General features: G+C 32.6%; 1 protein-coding gene across 2 annotated transcripts in view; it reads left to right on the top strand.

Moving 5' to 3' along the window:
* Window positions 1-2,560: 2,560 nt before the first annotated feature.
* The window catches only part of LOC127702316 (hemocyte protein-glutamine gamma-glutamyltransferase-like), a 109,545-nt gene continuing 88,952 nt past the window's right edge, over window positions 2,561-23,153 (top strand). Inside the window, exon 1 of one of the 2 annotated variants that reach the window (XM_052206457.1) lies at window positions 2,561-2,707. The gene's annotated coding sequence lies outside the window, so the exon portion shown is untranslated. Of the gene's footprint in view, window positions 2,708-4,352; window positions 4,435-23,153 lie in introns of those variants that run through there. The other variant, XM_052206459.1, reaches the window with a different exon arrangement.

Below are 23,153 nucleotides of genomic sequence, written 5' to 3'. Positions count from 1 at the left end.
GGTTTGTGGAAAGGCTGCTTTGAATCATCAACATATATTTAGGCCACAAACCGAACATTCTAGGATGTAAATAACATTCATACTTTTAGAGGTCACATTGAAAAATATCCTATAGTTATTTCCGGTTGCCTTACTGTGAACTTTTTGCTGCCTACAGATGTCGGGTCACAAACTTGATATATATAATATGTTTATGTAGCCTAGGTGGTCGAGTGGTCTAGGGCTCTAGGTACGGTGCAGGCGGTGTTGCCACGATGTCACAGACGCAAGGGTTCGAATCCCGCTACGGGAAGAACAAAAATTTGCTAACGCAAATTTGAGGATCTAACATTGTTGGGCTAAATTTGAGACGAATTATATATATATATATATGGTGTTAGCCCTGTATAACCACGTGTTATCCGATGGAAAACGTCTGTCATAAAGTTGTCACATGTTTAGACGTGTATGTATATTATAGTCTTGTCCCTTTTTCCTCAACCATCTTTCAGAGTAGATACTTATTGTTTTCATAATAGGGGTAACTCGAGTTCCACAGTTCCCGTGGAGCGTGGAGATCACGTATAAGTACTTTTACTGTATTTTGCGCGATGATCCCTACCTTTGGAGCTTAAAGCCATATCATTGGAGTTCGGTGTCCTATCATTAGATCTGGGAGCAAAATCAATTGACACTGGAACAAGAAACAAAAACAGTGCTCATAGGAGTCTAAAACCCATTAACGTCGAACCTAGAACCCAACGATAAAATTAGAAAAGTTAACCATAGCCCAGATCCCGTCTTATCCCACATGCATGTACGAAGCCCGTTGCTTACAAGAAATCTACACAGTCAAGGTTCCATAAATTAAGTAAGACGGAAGCTATTACAAGTTAAAATAGTACTTCATTGAATACCACACAATGATTATTTATAGTGTTTGTATTATTTATTGATTCCAGATATGTATATCTGACTGGCAAGCTATCCCTCTTTCTTCATTCGCAGTTAACTACATGCTTCTGAGACTGAGTTCAGCAGGACATGCGTATCAGTCCAGGGGCGTGTTTTATTGGTCTCTTCTGTACATCTCCAGAATGTCTTCTGGTGAAGAGTCCAACAAATAAATCTGGACCTCTTCTGGAGAACGGCGTTTCTCAGACTGTTTATGACTAAATCCGTTGTTTGTGTACTGATTGATACATTAGTCTGAGAGAACAAGATTTATTTCAGTGTTACTTATAATTAGCTTTGAACAAACTGTCAGTAACTGCAAATACTTTCGGTGCTTTGTGTCTATTGCCTTAATGTTAGTTGTTTTTTTTTGTGTGTCTCGTACCGATCTTTTGAATTAATCTAATTGCAACAGTTTGTTCTTATGTTGTACTGTCACACCACTGTCCCATTTGAGGGAACGGTTGGGCGCCTACAAACATGTTTAACCCTGCCATATTCTTTATGTGCCTGTCCTACAGAACCTGTAGTTCAGTGGTTGTCTGTCGGAATATTTGATTTTTTTGTTAATATGTTTTGTTATATATAATTAGGCCGTTAGTTTTTTCGTTCGAATTGTTTCACATTTTTCATGTTGGGGCCTTTTAAAACGACCACATGGTATGGGGTTTTGTCATTGTCGAAGGCTGTACGGTTGCCAAACTTATGTGGATAGTAGCATCATTGGCAATCATACTTTATCTCCTTATATTTATATTACATACCATACATAAATTTTAAACTCGTGTTTTCCTGACGACATGCATGAAATATTTGTCACTGGACGTTAAAAATAAGCAACCAACAATTAATCATTTTAAACTTGTGTTAAATAAAGAGAACACCATTTATTTATTATTTTTGTGGGGGGTGGGGGGAGAGGACAAGAGGATTTTAAATTTGAATATGGTGGTCAGGTAAGAGTTGAAAAAATAGGCATAATTAGCGACAGATTTAAATGAATAATAAATCCGAGAAAAAAAATTCTCCTGCCCCCTCCCAACACACTCCCAAGAATATCAAATAGTCGTCTCCTTACAGATATTGTCCGTGTAGATCTTATATTTATCCAGCTTATCGTCCCTATATATACAGGGATGTCCTACTAAAGCTGCCATACCATATAAAACGTTTATCACACAGTTCAAATTCTATTATATCTGCTTTCATAAATTTATCAATGTCATTTAAACTAAGAGACGCCATGTTTGTTATGTGCCTCTGCCGTCTTAACTACCTATTTAAAAGGAAGAGGTAGAAAAGAGCCAGAAGATCTTCCCAATGCAAAATAAAAACAGAAATGGACCTCTTCTGGCTTACTACCGAAGAACAAAAAAAACACGCCCCAGAACAAATTTGTTCTTCTCCAATTCAGTAATCTGTAAATAAAGAAGTTCAGCACTTTTTTTTCAAAATTTGCACGGTTCTTGACTGGGAAATAAAGAGTTTTATTATAACATCGAGAAAAAATAAGTGTGATGGTACGATATGCTTCGTGAATGTTATATAATATGCACAACCATTCAATAGAATAGAATTGTATCTACTAATAAAGATACACCATTATTAACTAAGATCAAATATCACTTTTATGTTTGTATGCAACCTCGACATTGTGTATTTAAATTCTTTATAACTTAATAAGTTTGTAATATTTTAAATAGCAACACCGTACCACTGTACTATATATTGTCGGCGAATTTTAATCTTCTTTTGGTGAAACTACTGGTCAAAGGTAAGAAGTCATTTTTTTTTATAATAAATTATTATTCATAACTTTCAAATCTTAACATATTCATTCACCCTTTTTTTTTGGTACATTTATTGCTACCCATACACGTGTTTTTTACAATGCTCTGTAAATCCACTATTTATGGTGAAATGCATACATGTAATATTAATTTGTGTAGTGAAGATACAATATCTATCTAATTGTCTTCTTTACGGATCGATGAACATTAAATCCCGAGTACCATGTTTATTACAGAATGATACCGGACTTTTTTGTTCCTCTTTTCTGACAAAGTATGTGCACACTTTCTGATTCGGATACATGTATGATGTTTAACCCGTGAAAACGATCGCATACAAGTACTTACATGTAGTTAATTATACGATATGTAAATTTTGTAGTTTATATTTTTGGTAATGAAATAACTTATTAATTTGATAAATGGATAAATTTAAAACAGGGAAAGGTAGTAAAAATAGACGTATTGCACGGTAGATTTAAGTGTGAAAAAATAAGCTCCTTGATTTTAACATACTGGTCAAGTTTCACACACTTATTACAAGTGTGATTATCAGCATGGACAAACGTATTCAAATAGTCAATATTTACATTGTCATTGATATTTAAGCTGTACATAATGCTCAAACTATAGGAAATATGAAAGATGAGACATTTAAAAGTTTAAATATATTGTATGAAGTTATTAAACTACTTTCCATAACTTGTTCATGCAAGGATTGAAATAATGTATTTCTCGTAGTTCAAAGTAATGGAAACTCATTATCAATTTTAAATGTGCTATTTATTACTCGAAGTTACTATTGGTCTGGGGACTTCGGTGGCCAAGTGATCTACGTAGTTCAACTACTGTTTCACTAGCCTGTCAATACTGATATTGTAAGTTTGAACCACGCACGTTGTTCGACTCCAATCTTAAATAACTAAAATGGCCACTTTTCCTCTCGAATGTCGATAGTTCTCTCCGGCTTCCTCCATCAACAAGAACTGACCGCCACGAAATAGCCAATAGTACTGAAAGTAGCGTTAAACATCAACCATCTTACCTATCAATCAATCACTATTGGTCACGTTAAATTTTCGGACTGGCATCTTTCTGCCACGTTATACATGTACTACCTTTTAAAAGGTTTCCGTGGGAGGGGAGTTCAACAGGTCAGATGATACAAGTAAGACGCCAAGCTTATTTTCAAATGACAAACAAATTGATACCCTTATTCTTACATTCATCAGCTTTCTCTCTCCTACCCTACTCACTCTAGTTCAGACACATGAGTAAAATATAAATCTCTAGACGTTGAGAAATTTATTTACCAGCCTTTCCAGTTCGTTTGAATTATACTACGTTGTACTTCGTACTAGACAGTGGAATATTATAGCGCGACTTTTAATTACTATTATAATAGAAGTTATATTTCTCTTAACTTTACATCTAAATTTGTCTGGTATGACTGTATCATCAACACGAGACTATTCTTCAAATCAGTCAAAACATAGATACATGTATGTACATGTATATATACTATTTAAAATCAAAAGAAGGAAGGTGTTAAAAGATTTTTTTAAGAGAAAACCGTTAATGTATTCATTTATTTCTTCCTTGTATTTCCATTGTGTTTCAGTTAAATATTTAGGCAGGAGGAAAAATTACGTAAGATTACATTTTAGAGATTTAACAACATTTTAGAAAAGTTTACAAGATTCTATTGCATGTGCGTATTGTAAATTTTATTTTATATAATTTTGTTATTCATTTGACAAGGACTCACTACTGTCACTTTGAAAAAGGGAGTTAAGTTTGGTGACTTGTGTCGGGTTTCATATGTATGGGCTTATATTCTTTGTCAGTGTTTTCTGTCTCAGGAGCCGCCAGGCGAAGGGGATATAGGGGACTGACAGGGAATGTAAGCCCATAGCCTATGTGAAGCCTGAATAAAAATTATATTATACTGGAGGTTTCTTATTTCTACATATTTTACAATTCTGATCTTTGGTTTTGTTCATAGGGTATATTTGCTTATAATCCCTAACAGGGTACCCACTCAAATTACAGGATAAGTCCGGATATTTCGCTCCAGTATAATATAATTTTATATTAACTTTATTTTCAATCATGTGTTTCTCATATATAATATATCATTCGCCGAGAATATATTTAAATGATTTTCATTCTGAGAATGGAGAAAGGAGAACTAACTCACTTTCAAAAGTTACCATTCGGATGTTAAAAAAGGGGGATACCAATTGTTCCTGATTGTACAATTTGATTCTATGCAAAAGCCAGAATCACATATCTATATGCACTTAGAAATTGAACAGAAAACCGAATAAATGTATTTAAAATTGTGTCACATTTTAAAGAATTCCATTAACTTGCTCTGTTATTCAAATAGCCGTTTGTCACTTGGTTCCCCGTATCAAGTTTATAAACGAGTAAACAAGCATACTGAACTCACGATAGATTCGATAAACGTTATATATAATTCTTTATAAAGCACAAATTACACCCATAAGATTTATAGTCAGTTTAATGAGAGGCGAATCGATGCATATTTATCTTATTGTTTTACGGAAGGGACTGATGATTATAAAATGCAGCAGTTCTAGTTATACTGTATAACCTGTTAACAATACTTACTGCTTGTATTATTATATATAAAAGCTTGAATACATTTGTTGAAATGTTCAATTGCGCATACAGACTTCAATATTCAAGAAATAACAGTACAGACTGTAGTCGAAGAGTTTCCATCGTCAATTGGTCGCAAATGCAGTTAAACTGGCGTCGCGTAGCTTCAACTTCAGTACTGGTCCGGGTACACAAAAAACTCACGATAGATTCGATAAACGTTATATATAATTCTTTATAAAGCACAAATTACACCCATAAGATTTATAGTCAGTTTAATGAGAGGCGAATCGATGCATATTTATCTTATTGTTTTACGGAAGGGACTGATGATTATAAAATGCAGCAGTTCTAGTTATACTGTATAACCTGTTAACAATACTTACTGCTTGTATTATTATATATAAAAGCTTGAATACATTTGTTGAAATGTTCAATTGCGCATACAGACTTCAATATTCAAGAAATAACAGTACAGACTGTAGTCGAAGAGTTTCCATCGTCAATTGGTCGCAAATGCAGTTAAACTGGCGTCGCGTAGCTTCAACTTCAGTACTGGTCCGGGTACACAAAAAACTCACGATAGATTCGATAAACGTTATATATAATTCTTTATAAAGCACAAATTACACCCATAAGATTTATAGTCAGTTTAATGAGAGGCGAATCGATGCATATTTATCTTATTGTTTTACGGAAGGGACTGATGATTATAAAATGCAGCAGTTCTAGTTATACTGTATAACCTGTTAACAATACTTACTGCTTGTATTATTATATATAAAAGCTTGAATACATTTGTTGAAATGTTCAATTGCGCATACAGACTTCAATATTCAAGAAATAACAGTACAGACTGTAGTCGAAGAGTTTCCATCGTCAATTGGTCGCAAATGCAGTTAAACTGGCGTCGCGTAGCTTCAACTTCAGTACTGGTCCGGGTACACAAAAAACTCACGATAGATTCGATAAACGTTATATATAATTCTTTATAAAGCACAAATTACACCCATAAGATTTATAGTCAGTTTAATGAGAGGCGAATCGATGCATATTTATCTTATTGTTTTACGGAAGGGACTGATGATTATAAAATGCAGCAGTTCTAGTTATACTGTATAACCTGTTAACAATACTTACTGCTTGTATTATTATATATAAAAGCTTGAATACATTTGTTGAAATGTTCAATTGCGCATACAGACTTCAATATTCAAGAAATAACAGTACAGACTGTAGTCGAAGAGTTTCCATCGTCAATTGGTCGCAAATGCAGTTAAACTGGCGTCGCGTAGCTTCAACTTCAGTACTGGTCCGGGTACACAAAAAACTCACGATAGATTCGATAAACGTTATATATAATTCTTTATAAAGCACAAATTACACCCATAAGATTTATAGTCAGTTTAATGAGAGGCGAATCGATGCATATTTATCTTATTGTTTTACGGAAGGGACTGATGATTATAAAATGCAGCAGTTCTAGTTATACTGTATAACCTGTTAACAATACTTACTGCTTGTATTATTATATATAAAAGCTTGAATACATTTGTTGAAATGTTCAATTGCGCATACAGACTTCAATATTCAAGAAATAACAGTACAGACTGTAGTCGAAGAGTTTCCATCGTCAATTGGTCGCAAATGCAGTTAAACTGGCGTCGCGTAGCTTCAACTTCAGTACTGGTCCGGGTACACAAAAAACTCACGATAGATTCGATAAACGTTATATATAATTCTTTATAAAGCACAAATTACACCCATAAGATTTATAGTCAGTTTAATGAGAGGCGAATCGATGCATATTTATCTTATTGTTTTACGGAAGGGACTGATGATTATAAAATGCAGCAGTTCTAGTTATACTGTATAACCTGTTAACAATACTTACTGCTTGTATTATTATATATAAAAGCTTGAATACATTTGTTGAAATGTTCAATTGCGCATACAGACTTCAATATTCAAGAAATAACAGTACAGACTGTAGTCGAAGAGTTTCCATCGTCAATTGGTCGCAAATGCAGTTAAACTGGCGTCGCGTAGCTTCAACTTCAGTACTGGTCCGGGTACACAAAAAACTCACGATAGATTCGATAAACGTTATATATAATTCTTTATAAAGCACAAATTACACCCATAAGATTTATAGTCAGTTTAATGAGAGGCGAATCGATGCATATTTATCTTATTGTTTTACGGAAGGGACTGATGATTATAAAATGCAGCAGTTCTAGTTATACTGTATAACCTGTTAACAATACTTACTGCTTGTATTATTATATATAAAAGCTTGAATACATTTGTTGAAATGTTCAATTGCGCATACAGACTTCAATATTCAAGAAATAACAGTACAGACTGTAGTCGAAGAGTTTCCATCGTCAATTGGTCGCAAATGCAGTTAAACTGGCGTCGCGTAGCTTCAACTTCAGTACTGGTCCGGGTACACAAAAAACTCACGATAGATTCGATAAACGTTATATATAATTCTTTATAAAGCACAAATTACACCCATAAGATTTATAGTCAGTTTAATGAGAGGCGAATCGATGCATATTTATCTTATTGTTTTACGGAAGGGACTGATGATTATAAAATGCAGCAGTTCTAGTTATACTGTATAACCTGTTAACAATACTTACTGCTTGTATTATTATATATAAAAGCTTGAATACATTTGTTGAAATGTTCAATTGCGCATACAGACTTCAATATTCAAGAAATAACAGTACAGACTGTAGTCGAAGAGTTTCCATCGTCAATTGGTCGCAAATGCAGTTAAACTGGCGTCGCGTAGCTTCAACTTCAGTACTGGTCCGGGTACACAAAAAACTCACGATAGATTCGATAAACGTTATATATAATTCTTTATAAAGCACAAATTACACCCATAAGATTTATAGTCAGTTTAATGAGAGGCGAATCGATGCATATTTATCTTATTGTTTTACGGAAGGGACTGATGATTATAAAATGCAGCAGTTCTAGTTATACTGTATAACCTGTTAACAATACTTACTGCTTGTATTATTATATATAAAAGCTTGAATACATTTGTTGAAATGTTCAATTGCGCATACAGACTTCAATATTCAAGAAATAACAGTACAGACTGTAGTCGAAGAGTTTCCATCGTCAATTGGTCGCAAATGCAGTTAAACTGGCGTCGCGTAGCTTCAACTTCAGTACTGGTCCGGGTACACAAAAAACTCACGATAGATTCGATAAACGTTATATATAATTCTTTATAAAGCACAAATTACACCCATAAGATTTATAGTCAGTTTAATGAGAGGCGAATCGATGCATATTTATCTTATTGTTTTACGGAAGGGACTGATGATTATAAAATGCAGCAGTTCTAGTTATACTGTATAACCTGTTAACAATACTTACTGCTTGTATTATTATATATAAAAGCTTGAATACATTTGTTGAAATGTTCAATTGCGCATACAGACTTCAATATTCAAGAAATAACAGTACAGACTGTAGTCGAAGAGTTTCCATCGTCAATTGGTCGCAAATGCAGTTAAACTGGCGTCGCGTAGCTTCAACTTCAGTACTGGTCCGGGTACACAAAAAACTCACGATAGATTCGATAAACGTTATATATAATTCTTTATAAAGCACAAATTACACCCATAAGATTTATAGTCAGTTTAATGAGAGGCGAATCGATGCATATTTATCTTATTGTTTTACGGAAGGGACTGATGATTATAAAATGCAGCAGTTCTAGTTATACTGTATAACCTGTTAACAATACTTACTGCTTGTATTATTATATATAAAAGCTTGAATACATTTGTTGAAATGTTCAATTGCGCATACAGACTTCAATATTCAAGAAATAACAGTACAGACTGTAGTCGAAGAGTTTCCATCGTCAATTGGTCGCAAATGCAGTTAAACTGGCGTCGCGTAGCTTCAACTTCAGTACTGGTCCGGGTACACAAAAAACTCACGATAGATTCGATAAACGTTATATATAATTCTTTATAAAGCACAAATTACACCCATAAGATTTATAGTCAGTTTAATGAGAGGCGAATCGATGCATATTTATCTTATTGTTTTACGGAAGGGACTGATGATTATAAAATGCAGCAGTTCTAGTTATACTGTATAACCTGTTAACAATACTTACTGCTTGTATTATTATATATAAAAGCTTGAATACATTTGTTGAAATGTTCAATTGCGCATACAGACTTCAATATTCAAGAAATAACAGTACAGACTGTAGTCGAAGAGTTTCCATCGTCAATTGGTCGCAAATGCAGTTAAACTGGCGTCGCGTAGCTTCAACTTCAGTACTGGTCCGGGTACACAAAAAACTCACGATAGATTCGATAAACGTTATATATAATTCTTTATAAAGCACAAATTACACCCATAAGATTTATAGTCAGTTTAATGAGAGGCGAATCGATGCATATTTATCTTATTGTTTTACGGAAGGGACTGATGATTATAAAATGCAGCAGTTCTAGTTATACTGTATAACCTGTTAACAATACTTACTGCTTGTATTATTATATATAAAAGCTTGAATACATTTGTTGAAATGTTCAATTGCGCATACAGACTTCAATATTCAAGAAATAACAGTACAGACTGTAGTCGAAGAGTTTCCATCGTCAATTGGTCGCAAATGCAGTTAAACTGGCGTCGCGTAGCTTCAACTTCAGTACTGGTCCGGGTACACAAAAAACTCACGATAGATTCGATAAACGTTATATATAATTCTTTATAAAGCACAAATTACACCCATAAGATTTATAGTCAGTTTAATGAGAGGCGAATCGATGCATATTTATCTTATTGTTTTACGGAAGGGACTGATGATTATAAAATGCAGCAGTTCTAGTTATACTGTATAACCTGTTAACAATACTTACTGCTTGTATTATTATATATAAAAGCTTGAATACATTTGTTGAAATGTTCAATTGCGCATACAGACTTCAATATTCAAGAAATAACAGTACAGACTGTAGTCGAAGAGTTTCCATCGTCAATTGGTCGCAAATGCAGTTAAACTGGCGTCGCGTAGCTTCAACTTCAGTACTGGTCCGGGTACACAAAAAACTCACGATAGATTCGATAAACGTTATATATAATTCTTTATAAAGCACAAATTACACCCATAAGATTTATAGTCAGTTTAATGAGAGGCGAATCGATGCATATTTATCTTATTGTTTTACGGAAGGGACTGATGATTATAAAATGCAGCAGTTCTAGTTATACTGTATAACCTGTTAACAATACTTACTGCTTGTATTATTATATATAAAAGCTTGAATACATTTGTTGAAATGTTCAATTGCGCATACAGACTTCAATATTCAAGAAATAACAGTACAGACTGTAGTCGAAGAGTTTCCATCGTCAATTGGTCGCAAATGCAGTTAAACTGGCGTCGCGTAGCTTCAACTTCAGTACTGGTCCGGGTACACAAAAAACTCACGATAGATTCGATAAACGTTATATATAATTCTTTATAAAGCACAAATTACACCCATAAGATTTATAGTCAGTTTAATGAGAGGCGAATCGATGCATATTTATCTTATTGTTTTACGGAAGGGACTGATGATTATAAAATGCAGCAGTTCTAGTTATACTGTATAACCTGTTAACAATACTTACTGCTTGTATTATTATATATAAAAGCTTGAATACATTTGTTGAAATGTTCAATTGCGCATACAGACTTCAATATTCAAGAAATAACAGTACAGACTGTAGTCGAAGAGTTTCCATCGTCAATTGGTCGCAAATGCAGTTAAACTGGCGTCGCGTAGCTTCAACTTCAGTACTGGTCCGGGTACACAAAAAACTCACGATAGATTCGATAAACGTTATATATAATTCTTTATAAAGCACAAATTACACCCATAAGATTTATAGTCAGTTTAATGAGAGGCGAATCGATGCATATTTATCTTATTGTTTTACGGAAGGGACTGATGATTATAAAATGCAGCAGTTCTAGTTATACTGTATAACCTGTTAACAATACTTACTGCTTGTATTATTATATATAAAAGCTTGAATACATTTGTTGAAATGTTCAATTGCGCATACAGACTTCAATATTCAAGAAATAACAGTACAGACTGTAGTCGAAGAGTTTCCATCGTCAATTGGTCGCAAATGCAGTTAAACTGGCGTCGCGTAGCTTCAACTTCAGTACTGGTCCGGGTACACAAAAAACTCACGATAGATTCGATAAACGTTATATATAATTCTTTATAAAGCACAAATTACACCCATAAGATTTATAGTCAGTTTAATGAGAGGCGAATCGATGCATATTTATCTTATTGTTTTACGGAAGGGACTGATGATTATAAAATGCAGCAGTTCTAGTTATACTGTATAACCTGTTAACAATACTTACTGCTTGTATTATTATATATAAAAGCTTGAATACATTTGTTGAAATGTTCAATTGCGCATACAGACTTCAATATTCAAGAAATAACAGTACAGACTGTAGTCGAAGAGTTTCCATCGTCAATTGGTCGCAAATGCAGTTAAACTGGCGTCGCGTAGCTTCAACTTCAGTACTGGTCCGGGTACACAAAAAACTCACGATAGATTCGATAAACGTTATATATAATTCTTTATAAAGCACAAATTACACCCATAAGATTTATAGTCAGTTTAATGAGAGGCGAATCGATGCATATTTATTTTATTGTTTTACGGAAGGGACTGATGATTATAAAATGCAGCAGTTCTAGTTATACTGTATAACCTGTTAACAATACTTACTGCTTGTATTATTATATATAAAAGCTTGAATACATTTGTTGAAATGTTCAATTGCGCATACAGACTTCAATATTCAAGAAATAACAGTACAGACTGTAGTCGAAGAGTTTCCATCGTCAATTGGTCGCAAATGCAGTTAAACTGGCGTCGCGTAGCTTCAACTTCAGTACTGGTCCGGGTACACAAAAAACTCACGATAGATTCGATAAACGTTATATATAATTCTTTATAAAGCACAAATTACACCCATAAGATTTATAGTCAGTTTAATGAGAGGCGAATCGATGCATATTTATCTTATTGTTTTACGGAAGGGACTGATGATTATAAAATGCAGCAGTTCTAGTTATACTGTATAACCTGTTAACAATACTTACTGCTTGTATTATTATATATAAAAGCTTGAATACATTTGTTGAAATGTTCAATTGCGCATACAGACTTCAATATTCAAGAAATAACAGTACAGACTGTAGTCGAAGAGTTTCCATCGTCAATTGGTCGCAAATGCAGTTAAACTGGCGTCGCGTAGCTTCAACTTCAGTACTGGTCCGGGTACACAAAAAACTCACGATAGATTCGATAAACGTTATATATAATTCTTTATAAAGCACAAATTACACCCATAAGATTTATAGTCAGTTTAATGAGAGGCGAATCGATGCATATTTATCTTATTGTTTTACGGAAGGGACTGATGATTATAAAATGCAGCAGTTCTAGTTATACTGTATAACCTGTTAACAATACTTACTGCTTGTATTATTATATATAAAAGCTTGAATACATTTGTTGAAATGTTCAATTGCGCATACAGACTTCAATATTCAAGAAATAACAGTACAGACTGTAGTCGAAGAGTTTCCATCGTCAATTGGTCGCAAATGCAGTTAAACTGGCGTCGCGTAGCTTCAACTTCAGTACTGGTCCGGGTACACAAAAAACTCACGATAGATTCGATAAACGTTATATATAATTCTTTATAAAGCACAAATTACACCCATAAGATTTATAGTCAGTTTAATGAGAGGCGAATCGATGCATATTTATCTTATTGTTTTACGGAAGGGACTGATGATTATAAAATGCAGCAGTTCTAGTTATACTGTATAACCTGTTAACAATACTTACTGCTTGTATTATTATATATAAAAGCTTGAATACATTTGTTGAAATGTTCAATTGCGCATACAGACTTCAATATTCAAGAAATAACAGTACAGACTGTAGTCGAAGAGTTTCCATCGTCAATTGGTCGCAAATGCAGTTAAACTGGCGTCGCGTAGCTTCAACTTCAGTACTGGTCCGGGTACACAAAAAACTCACGATAGATTCGATAAACGTTATATATAATTCTTTATAAAGCACAAATTACACCCATAAGATTTATAGTCAGTTTAATGAGAGGCGAATCGATGCATATTTATCTTATTGTTTTACGGAAGGGACTGATGATTATAAAATGCAGCAGTTCTAGTTATACTGTATAACCTGTTAACAATACTTACTGCTTGTATTATTATATATAAAAGCTTGAATACATTTGTTGAAATGTTCAATTGCGCATACAGACTTCAATATTCAAGAAATAACAGTACAGACTGTAGTCGAAGAGTTTCCATCGTCAATTGGTCGCAAATGCAGTTAAACTGGCGTCGCGTAGCTTCAACTTCAGTACTGGTCCGGGTACACAAAAAACTCACGATAGATTCGATAAACGTTATATATAATTCTTTATAAAGCACAAATTACACCCATAAGATTTATAGTCAGTTTAATGAGAGGCGAATCGATGCATATTTATCTTATTGTTTTACGGAAGGGACTGATGATTATAAAATGCAGCAGTTCTAGTTATACTGTATAACCTGTTAACAATACTTACTGCTTGTATTATTATATATAAAAGCTTGAATACATTTGTTGAAATGTTCAATTGCGCATACAGACTTCAATATTCAAGAAATAACAGTACAGACTGTAGTCGAAGAGTTTCCATCGTCAATTGGTCGCAAATGCAGTTAAACTGGCGTCGCGTAGCTTCAACTTCAGTACTGGTCCGGGTACACAAAAAACTCACGATAGATTCGATAAACGTTATATATAATTCTTTATAAAGCACAAATTACACCCATAAGATTTATAGTCAGTTTAATGAGAGGCGAATCGATGCATATTTATCTTATTGTTTTACGGAAGGGACTGATGATTATAAAATGCAGCAGTTCTAGTTATACTGTATAACCTGTTAACAATACTTACTGCTTGTATTATTATATATAAAAGCTTGAATACATTTGTTGAAATGTTCAATTGCGCATACAGACTTCAATATTCAAGAAATAACAGTACAGACTGTAGTCGAAGAGTTTCCATCGTCAATTGGTCGCAAATGCAGTTAAACTGGCGTCGCGTAGCTTCAACTTCAGTACTGGTCCGGGTACACAAAAAACTCACGATAGATTCGATAAACGTTATATATAATTCTTTATAAAGCACAAATTACACCCATAAGATTTATAGTCAGTTTAATGAGAGGCGAATCGATGCATATTTATCTTATTGTTTTACGGAAGGGACTGATGATTATAAAATGCAGCAGTTCTAGTTATACTGTATAACCTGTTAACAATACTTACTGCTTGTATTATTATATATAAAAGCTTGAATACATTTGTTGAAATGTTCAATTGCGCATACAGACTTCAATATTCAAGAAATAACAGTACAGACTGTAGTCGAAGAGTTTCCATCGTCAATTGGTCGCAAATGCAGTTAAACTGGCGTCGCGTAGCTTCAACTTCAGTACTGGTCCGGGTACACAAAAAACTCACGATAGATTCGATAAACGTTATATATAATTCTTTATAAAGCACAAATTACACCCATAAGATTTATAGTCAGTTTAATGAGAGGCGAATCGATGCATATTTATCTTATTGTTTTACGGAAGGGACTGATGATTATAAAATGCAGCAGTTCTAGTTATACTGTATAACCTGTTAACAATACTTACTGCTTGTATTATTATATATAAAAGCTTGAATACATTTGTTGAAATGTTCAATTGCGCATACAGACTTCAATATTCAAGAAATAACAGTACAGACTGTAGTCGAAGAGTTTCCATCGTCAATTGGTCGCAAATGCAGTTAAACTGGCGTCGCGTAGCTTCAACTTCAGTACTGGTCCGGGTACACAGTTATCGTCCTTTGATTTTCGTTGTCCACGAATATAGTCCCTAGTGTGGACAGTGTGTTACTTGTTGATTTTTTTTATACCACTTCCAAATTTATTTCTCCATGTTTTATGACTCAAATAGTAAGTAGGGGGGTGAAATGACACTGTAAAAAAATTTGGGTCATGAATTTTAAAGTAAAGTAGTGATTTGGTCCAGCTGAAAAATGTTAAAAATTAGCACTTCGCAAGCTGTCAAAAGATTTGAAGACCCCCTTAACATGAAATTGTCCATATTTTGAGTTAGAGCCGATGAAGTTTTCTATAATTTTGATATAATTTGTCCCAAAAGTAGTACAACACACTGTAAAAATATTATTGAGAAAGCGCAGGTGGGATTTTTTTAATTTTCATTTATTGTCTAAAAGAAATGCACTACGAAATAACTGTGTACTCGGACCTAAGAGGTGAAATCAGGAAATATAGAATCTGTACTTTGGCAACTTCCCTGAATGATTTGATGGTGTCAATTTATTAAATAGCATAAAACTAAAGGATTTAAACTTTTATTTGATAGAATTTCTGCAAAAATGACCAATTTTGGCATTTTATGGTCAAAATAAGCATTTCATAGCTTTTTCAATTTTGATGCATAAGTGGCATTCTGACTTTCTATCTGACAGGTTTTTATGTGTCAATATTTGTGTTTCTATGCTTCAATCCAGTTGTATTACTCATTTGTGAACTCTGAATCTACAGAAAAGAAGATTATCTCAGACAATATGTGAAAAATGTGTTGTATATATGATCCTCGTCTAACGCCCTGTTTGGATCAAGTTAAATGTGAGGAGCTTGGAACATAAAAGTTGAAGTCCATTATAAAGACCTCACTAAATGTGTATAAAAAGCACTTAACAATGTCTGTTGTACCTGTTTTATGTCACATAATATCTTTCTTTTCTTCTGTAGGATAGCAAGTGGTTCAAATATAAGCCTATTGAGACTAAAATTGCATGCATGTTTTTCACTAAAAAGTGAAAAATCTTTGTATCAGACCATACTGTCTGCAAAAAAAGTTGAATGCAAGAGTCTTTTTGTGCTCAGATTTATTGTATCATGTCACCTGAGTATAGAAATGATAGAACAGACAAAAAATTTTATTTCCTATAGCTTCAATATGCATTTTTAAATGTAAATATGTGATACAGCCTAAATTGACCCTAAATTATTTTCAGTCTTACTTGGCCTAAGACCCTTTTAAACTAATGTGATATGTTATTTGTAAGTTTTCTTTCCATTTAAAGTACATTAAATACATATGTAAGGATTATTTATAACCAAAAAGCTTTACAAATTTAAAATTGCTGGAAAATATTACATCTTTATGTAAGGCCCCCCTTCATTGGAAAACCTCCATTTTTAGCCATAGGCTCATATAAATTTGACTTTTTAATAATTATGATAAGTCTGATAAATCAAATGAGTACTCTATTGCTTTTAATACATAATATATTATATATTAAGGCATTTCAAAAGTATTTTTTTGCAAAATCTTAATTTTTTAAGCCCCAAATGTTGATAGTTGAAAATTTTCAATTTTACCGTCTAAATTTAACACCCAAAGTTGAATATAGAATTAGTCATATTGTCTATAATATATATCCTATTGCCATGAAACTTTGTAAGCAGTTTATTAATTTAATAAGCTTTGGTCATACCAAGTTTCATTAAGATTGGTCAACTTTTTCTACCCTATTAGGTCCGGGTACACAGTTATCGTCCTTTGATTTTCGTTGTCCACGAATATAGTCCCTAGTGTGGACAGTGTGTTACTTGTTGATTTTTTTTATACCACTTCCAAATTTATTTCTCCATGTTTTATGACTCAAATAGTAAGTAGGGGGGTGAAATGACACTGTAAAAAAATTTGGGTCATGAATTTTAAAGTAAAGTAGTGATTTGGTCCAGCTGAAAAATGTTAAAAATTAGCACTTCGCAAGCTGTCAAAAGATTTGAAGACCCCCTTAACATGAAATTGTCCATATTTTGAGTTAGAGCCGATGAAGTTTTCTATAATTTTGATATAATTTGTCCCAAAAGTAGTACAACACACTGTAAAAATATTATTGAGAAAGCGCAGGTGGGATTTTTTTAATTTTCATTTATTGTCTAAAAGAAATGCACTACGAAATAACTGTGTACTCGGACCTAAGAGGTGAAATCAGGAAATATAGAATCTGTACTTTGGCAACTTCCCTGAATGATTTGATGGTGTCAATTTATTAAATAGCATAAAACTAAAGGATTTAAACTTTTATTTGATAGAATTTCTGCAAAAATGACCAATTTTGGCATTTTATGGTCAAAATAAGCATTTCATAGCTTTTTCAATTTTGATGCATAAGTGGCATTCTGACTTTCTATCTGACAGGTTTTTATGTGTCAATATTTGTGTTTCTATGCTTCAATCCAGTTGTATTACTCATTTGTGAACTCTGAATCTACAGAAAAGAAGATTATCTCAGACAATATGTGAAAAATGTGTTGTATATATGATCCTCGTCTAACGCCCTGTTTGGATCAAGTTAAATGTGAGGAGCTTGGAACATAAAAGTTGAAGTCCATTATAAAGACCTCACTAAATGTGTATAAAAAGCACTTAACAATGTCTGTTGTACCTGTTTTATGTCACATAATATCTTTCTTTTCTTTTGTAGGATAGCAAGTGGTTCAAATATAAGCCTATTGAGACTAAAATTGCATGCATGTTTTTCACTAAAAAGTGAAAAATCTTTGTATCAGACCATACTGTCTGCAAAAAAAGTTGAATGCAAGAGTCTTTTTGTGCTCAGATTTATTGTATCATGTCACCTGAGTATAGAAATGATAGAACAGACAAAAAATTTTATTTCCTATAGCTTCAATATGCATTTTTAAATGTAAATATGTGATACAGCCTAAATTGACCCTAAATTATTTTCAGTCTTACTTGGCCTAAGACCCTTTTAAACTAATGTGATATGTTATTTGTAAGTTTTCTTTCCATTTAAAGTACATTAAATACATATGTAAGGATTATTTATAACCAAAAAGCTTTACAAATTTAAAATTGCTGGAAAATATTACATCTTTATGTAAGGCCCCCCTTCATTGGAAAACCTCCATTTTTAGCCATAGGCTCATATAAATTTGACTTTTTAATAATTATGATAAGTCTGATAAATCAAATGAGTACTCTATTGCTTTTAATACATAATATATTATATATTAAGGCATTTCAAAAGTATTTTTTTGCAAAATCTTAATTTTTTAAGCCCCAAATGTTGATAGTTGAAAATTTTCAATTTTACCGTCTAAATTTAACACCCAAAGTTGAATATAGAATTAGTCATATTGTCTATAATATATATCCTATTGCCATGAAACTTTGTAAGCAGTTTATTAATTTAATAAGCTTTGGTCATACTAAGTTTCATTAAGATTGGTCAACTTTTTCTACCCTATTAGGTCCGGGTACACAGTTATCGTCCTTTGATTTTCGTTGTCCACGAATATAGTCCCTAGTGTGGACAGTGTGTTACTTGTTGATTTTTTTTATACCACTTCCAAATTTATTTCTCCATGTTTTATGACTCAAATAGTAAGTAGGGGGGTGAAATGACACTGTAAAAAAATTTGGGTCATGAATTTTAAAGTAAAGTAGTGATTTGGTCCAGCTGAAAAATGTTAAAAATTAGCACTTCGCAAGCTGTCAAAAGATTTGAAGACCCCCTTAACATGAAATTGTCCATATTTTGAGTTAGAGCCGATGAAGTTTTCTATAATTTTGATATAATTTGTCCCAAAAGTAGTACAACACACTGTAAAAATATTATTGAGAAAGCGCAGGTGGGATTTTTTTAATTTTCATTTATTGTCTAAAAGAAATGCACTACGAAATAACCGTGTACTCGGACCTAAGAGGTGAAATCAGGAAATATAGAATCTGTACTTTGGCAACTTCCCTGAATGATTTGATGGTGTCAATTTATTAAATAGCATAAAACTAAAGGATTTAAACTTTTATTTGATAGAATTTCTGCAAAAATGACCAATTTTGGCATTTTATGGTCAAAATAAGCATTTCATAGCTTTTTCAATTTTGATGCATAAGTGGCATTCTGACTTTCTATCTGACAGGTTTTTATGTGTCAATATTTGTGTTTCTATGCTTCAATCCAGTTGTATTACTCATTTGTGAACTCTGAATCTACAGAAAAGAAGATTATCTCAGACAATATGTGAAAAATGTGTTGTATATATGATCCTCGTCTAACGCCCTGTTTGGATCAAGTTAAATGTGAGGAGCTTGGAACATAAAAGTTGAAGTCCATTATAAAGACCTCACTAAATGTGTATAAAAAGCACTTAACAATGTCTGTTGTACCTGTTTTATGTCACATAATATCTTTCTTTTCTTCTGTAGGATAGCAAGTGGTTCAAATATAAGCCTATTGAGACTAAAATTGCATGCATGTTTTTCACTAAAAAGTGAAAAATCTTTGTATCAGACCATACTGTCTGCAAAAAAAGTTGAATGCAAGAGTCTTTTTGTGCTCAGATTTATTGTATCATGTCACCTGAGTATAGAAATGATAGAACAGACAAAAAATTTTATTTCCTATAGCTTCAATATGCATTTTTAAATGTAAATATGTGATACAGCCTAAATTGACCCTAAATTATTTTCAGTCTTACTTGGCCTAAGACCCTTTTAAACTAATGTGATATGTTATTTGTAAGTTTTCTTTCCATTTAAAGTACATTAAATACATATGTAAGGATTATTTATAACCAAAAAGCTTTACAAATTTAAAATTGCTGGAAAATATTACATCTTTATGTAAGGCCCCCCTTCATTGGAAAACCTCCATTTTTAGCCATAGGCTCATATAAATTTGACTTTTTAATAATTATGATAAGTCTGATAAATCAAATGAGTACTCTATTGCTTTTAATACATAATATATTATATATTAAGGCATTTCAAAAGTATTTTTTTGCAAAATCTTAATTTTTTAAGCCCCAAATGTTGATAGTTGAAAATTTTCAATTTTACCGTCTAAATTTAACACCCAAAGTTGAATATAGAATTAGTCATATTGTCTATAATATATATCCTATTGCCATGAAACTTTGTAAGCAGTTTATTAATTTAATAAGCTTTGGTCATACCAAGTTTCATTAAGATTGGTCAACTTTTTCTACCCTATTAGGTCCGGGTACACAGTTATCGTCCTTTGATTTTCGTTGTCCACGAATATAGTCCCTAGTGTGGACAGTGTGTTACTTGTTGGTTTTTTTTATACCACTTCCAAATTTATTTCTCCATGTTTTATGACTCAAATAGTAAGTAGGGGGGTGAAATGACACTGTAAAAAAATTTGGGTCATGAATTTTAAAGTAAAGTAGTGATTTGGTCCAGCTGAAAAATGTTAAAAATTAGCACTTCGCAAGCTGTCAAAAGATTTGAAGACCCCCTTAACATGAAATTGTCCATATTTTGAGTTAGAGCCGATGAAGTTTTCTATAATTTTGATATAATTTGTCCCAAAAGTAGTACAACACACTGTAAAAATATTATTGAGAAAGCGCAGGTGGGATTTTTTTAATTTTCATTTATTGTCTAAAAGAAATGCACTACGAAATAACTGTGTACTCGGACCTAAGAGGTGAAATCAGGAAATATAGAATCTGTACTTTGGCAACTTCCCTGAATGATTTGATGGTGTCAATTTATTAAATAGCATAAAACTAAAGGATTTAAACTTTTATTTGATAGAATTTCTGCAAAAATGACCAATTTTGGCATTTTATGGTCAAAATAAGCATTTCATAGCTTTTTCAATTTTGATGCATAAGTGGCATTCTGACTTTCTATCTGACAGGTTTTTATGTGTCAATATTTGTGTTTCTATGCTTCAATCCAGTTGTATTACTCATTTGTGAACTCTGAATCTACAGAAAAGAAGATTATCTCAGACAATATGTGAAAAATGTGTTGTATATATGATCCTCGTCTAACGCCCTGTTTGGATCAAGTTAAATGTGAGGAGCTTGGAACATAAAAGTTGAAGTCCATTATAAAGACCTCACTAAATGTGTATAAAAAGCACTTAACAATGTCTGTTGTACCTGTTTTATGTCACATAATATCTTTCTTTTCTTCTGTAGGATAGCAAGTGGTTCAAATATAAGCCTATTGAGACTAAAATTGCATGCATGTTTTTCACTAAAAAGTGAAAAATCTTTGTATCAGACCATACTGTCTGCAAAAAAAGTTGAATGCAAGAGTCTTTTTGTGCTCAGATTTATTGTATCATGTCACCTGAGTATAGAAATGATAGAACAGACAAAAAATTTTATTTCCTATAGCTTCAATATGCATTTTTAAATGTAAATATGTGATACAGCCTAAATTGACCCTAAATTATTTTCAGTCTTACTTGGCCTAAGACCCTTTTAAACTAATGTGATATGTTATTTGTAAGTTTTCTTTCCATTTAAAGTACATTAAATACATATGTAAGGATTATTTATAACCAAAAAGCTTTACAAATTTAAAATTGCTGGAAAATATTACATCTTTATGTAAGGCCCCCCTTCATTGGAAAACCTCCATTTTTAGCCATAGGCTCATATAAATTTGACTTTTTAATAATTATGATAAGTCTGATAAATCAAATGAGTACTCTATTGCTTTTAATACATAATATATTATATATTAAGGCATTTCAAAAGTATTTTTTTGCAAAATCTTAATTTTTTAAGCCCCAAATGTTGATAGTTGAAAATTTTCAATTTTACCGTCTAAATTTAACACCCAAAGTTGAATATAGAATTAGTCATATTGTCTATAATATATATCCTATTGCCATGAAACTTTGTAAGCAGTTTATTAATTTAATAAGCTTTGGTCATACCAAGTTTCATTAAGATTGGTCAACTTTTTCTACCCTATTAGGTCCGGGTACACAGTTATCGTCCTTTGATTTTCGTTGTCCACGAATATAGTCCCTAGTGTGGACAGTGTGTTACTTGTTGATTTTTTTTATACCACTTCCAAATTTATTTCTCCATGTTTTATGACTCAAATAGTAAGTAGGGGGGTGAAATGACACTGTAAAAAAATTTGGGTCATGAATTTTAAAGTAAAGTAGTGATTTGGTCCAGCTGAAAAATGTTAAAAATTAGCACTTCGCAAGCTGTCAAAAGATTTGAAGACCCCCTTAACATGAAATTGTCCATATTTTGAGTTAGAGCCGATGAAGTTTTCTATAATTTTGATATAATTTGTCCCAAAAGTAGTACAACACACTGTAAAAATATTATTGAGAAAGCGCAGGTGGGATTTTTTTAATTTTCATTTATTGTCTAAAAGAAATGCACTACGAAATAACTGTGTACTCGGACCTAAGAGGTGAAATCAGGAAATATAGAATCTGTACTTTGGCAACTTCCCTGAATGATTTGATGGTGTCAATTTATTAAATAGCATAAAACTAAAGGATTTAAACTTTTATTTGATAGAATTTCTGCAAAAATGACCAATTTTGGCATTTTATGGTCAAAATAAGCATTTCATAGCTTTTTCAATTTTGATGCATAAGTGGCATTCTGACTTTCTATCTGACAGGTTTTTATGTGTCAATATTTGTGTTTCTATGCTTCAATCCAGTTGTATTACTCATTTGTGAACTCTGAATCTACAGAAAAGAAGATTATCTCAGACAATATGTGAAAAATGTGTTGTATATATGATCCTCGTCTAACGCCCTGTTTGGATCAAGT

This window comes from Mytilus californianus, unplaced genomic scaffold (assembly GCF_021869535.1).
Source record: "Mytilus californianus isolate M0D057914Y unplaced genomic scaffold, xbMytCali1.0.p SCAF_5, whole genome shotgun sequence".
Taxonomy (NCBI): Eukaryota; Metazoa; Mollusca; class Bivalvia; order Mytilida; family Mytilidae; genus Mytilus; species Mytilus californianus.
This window is presented reverse-complemented; position numbering and strand designations above follow the sequence as displayed.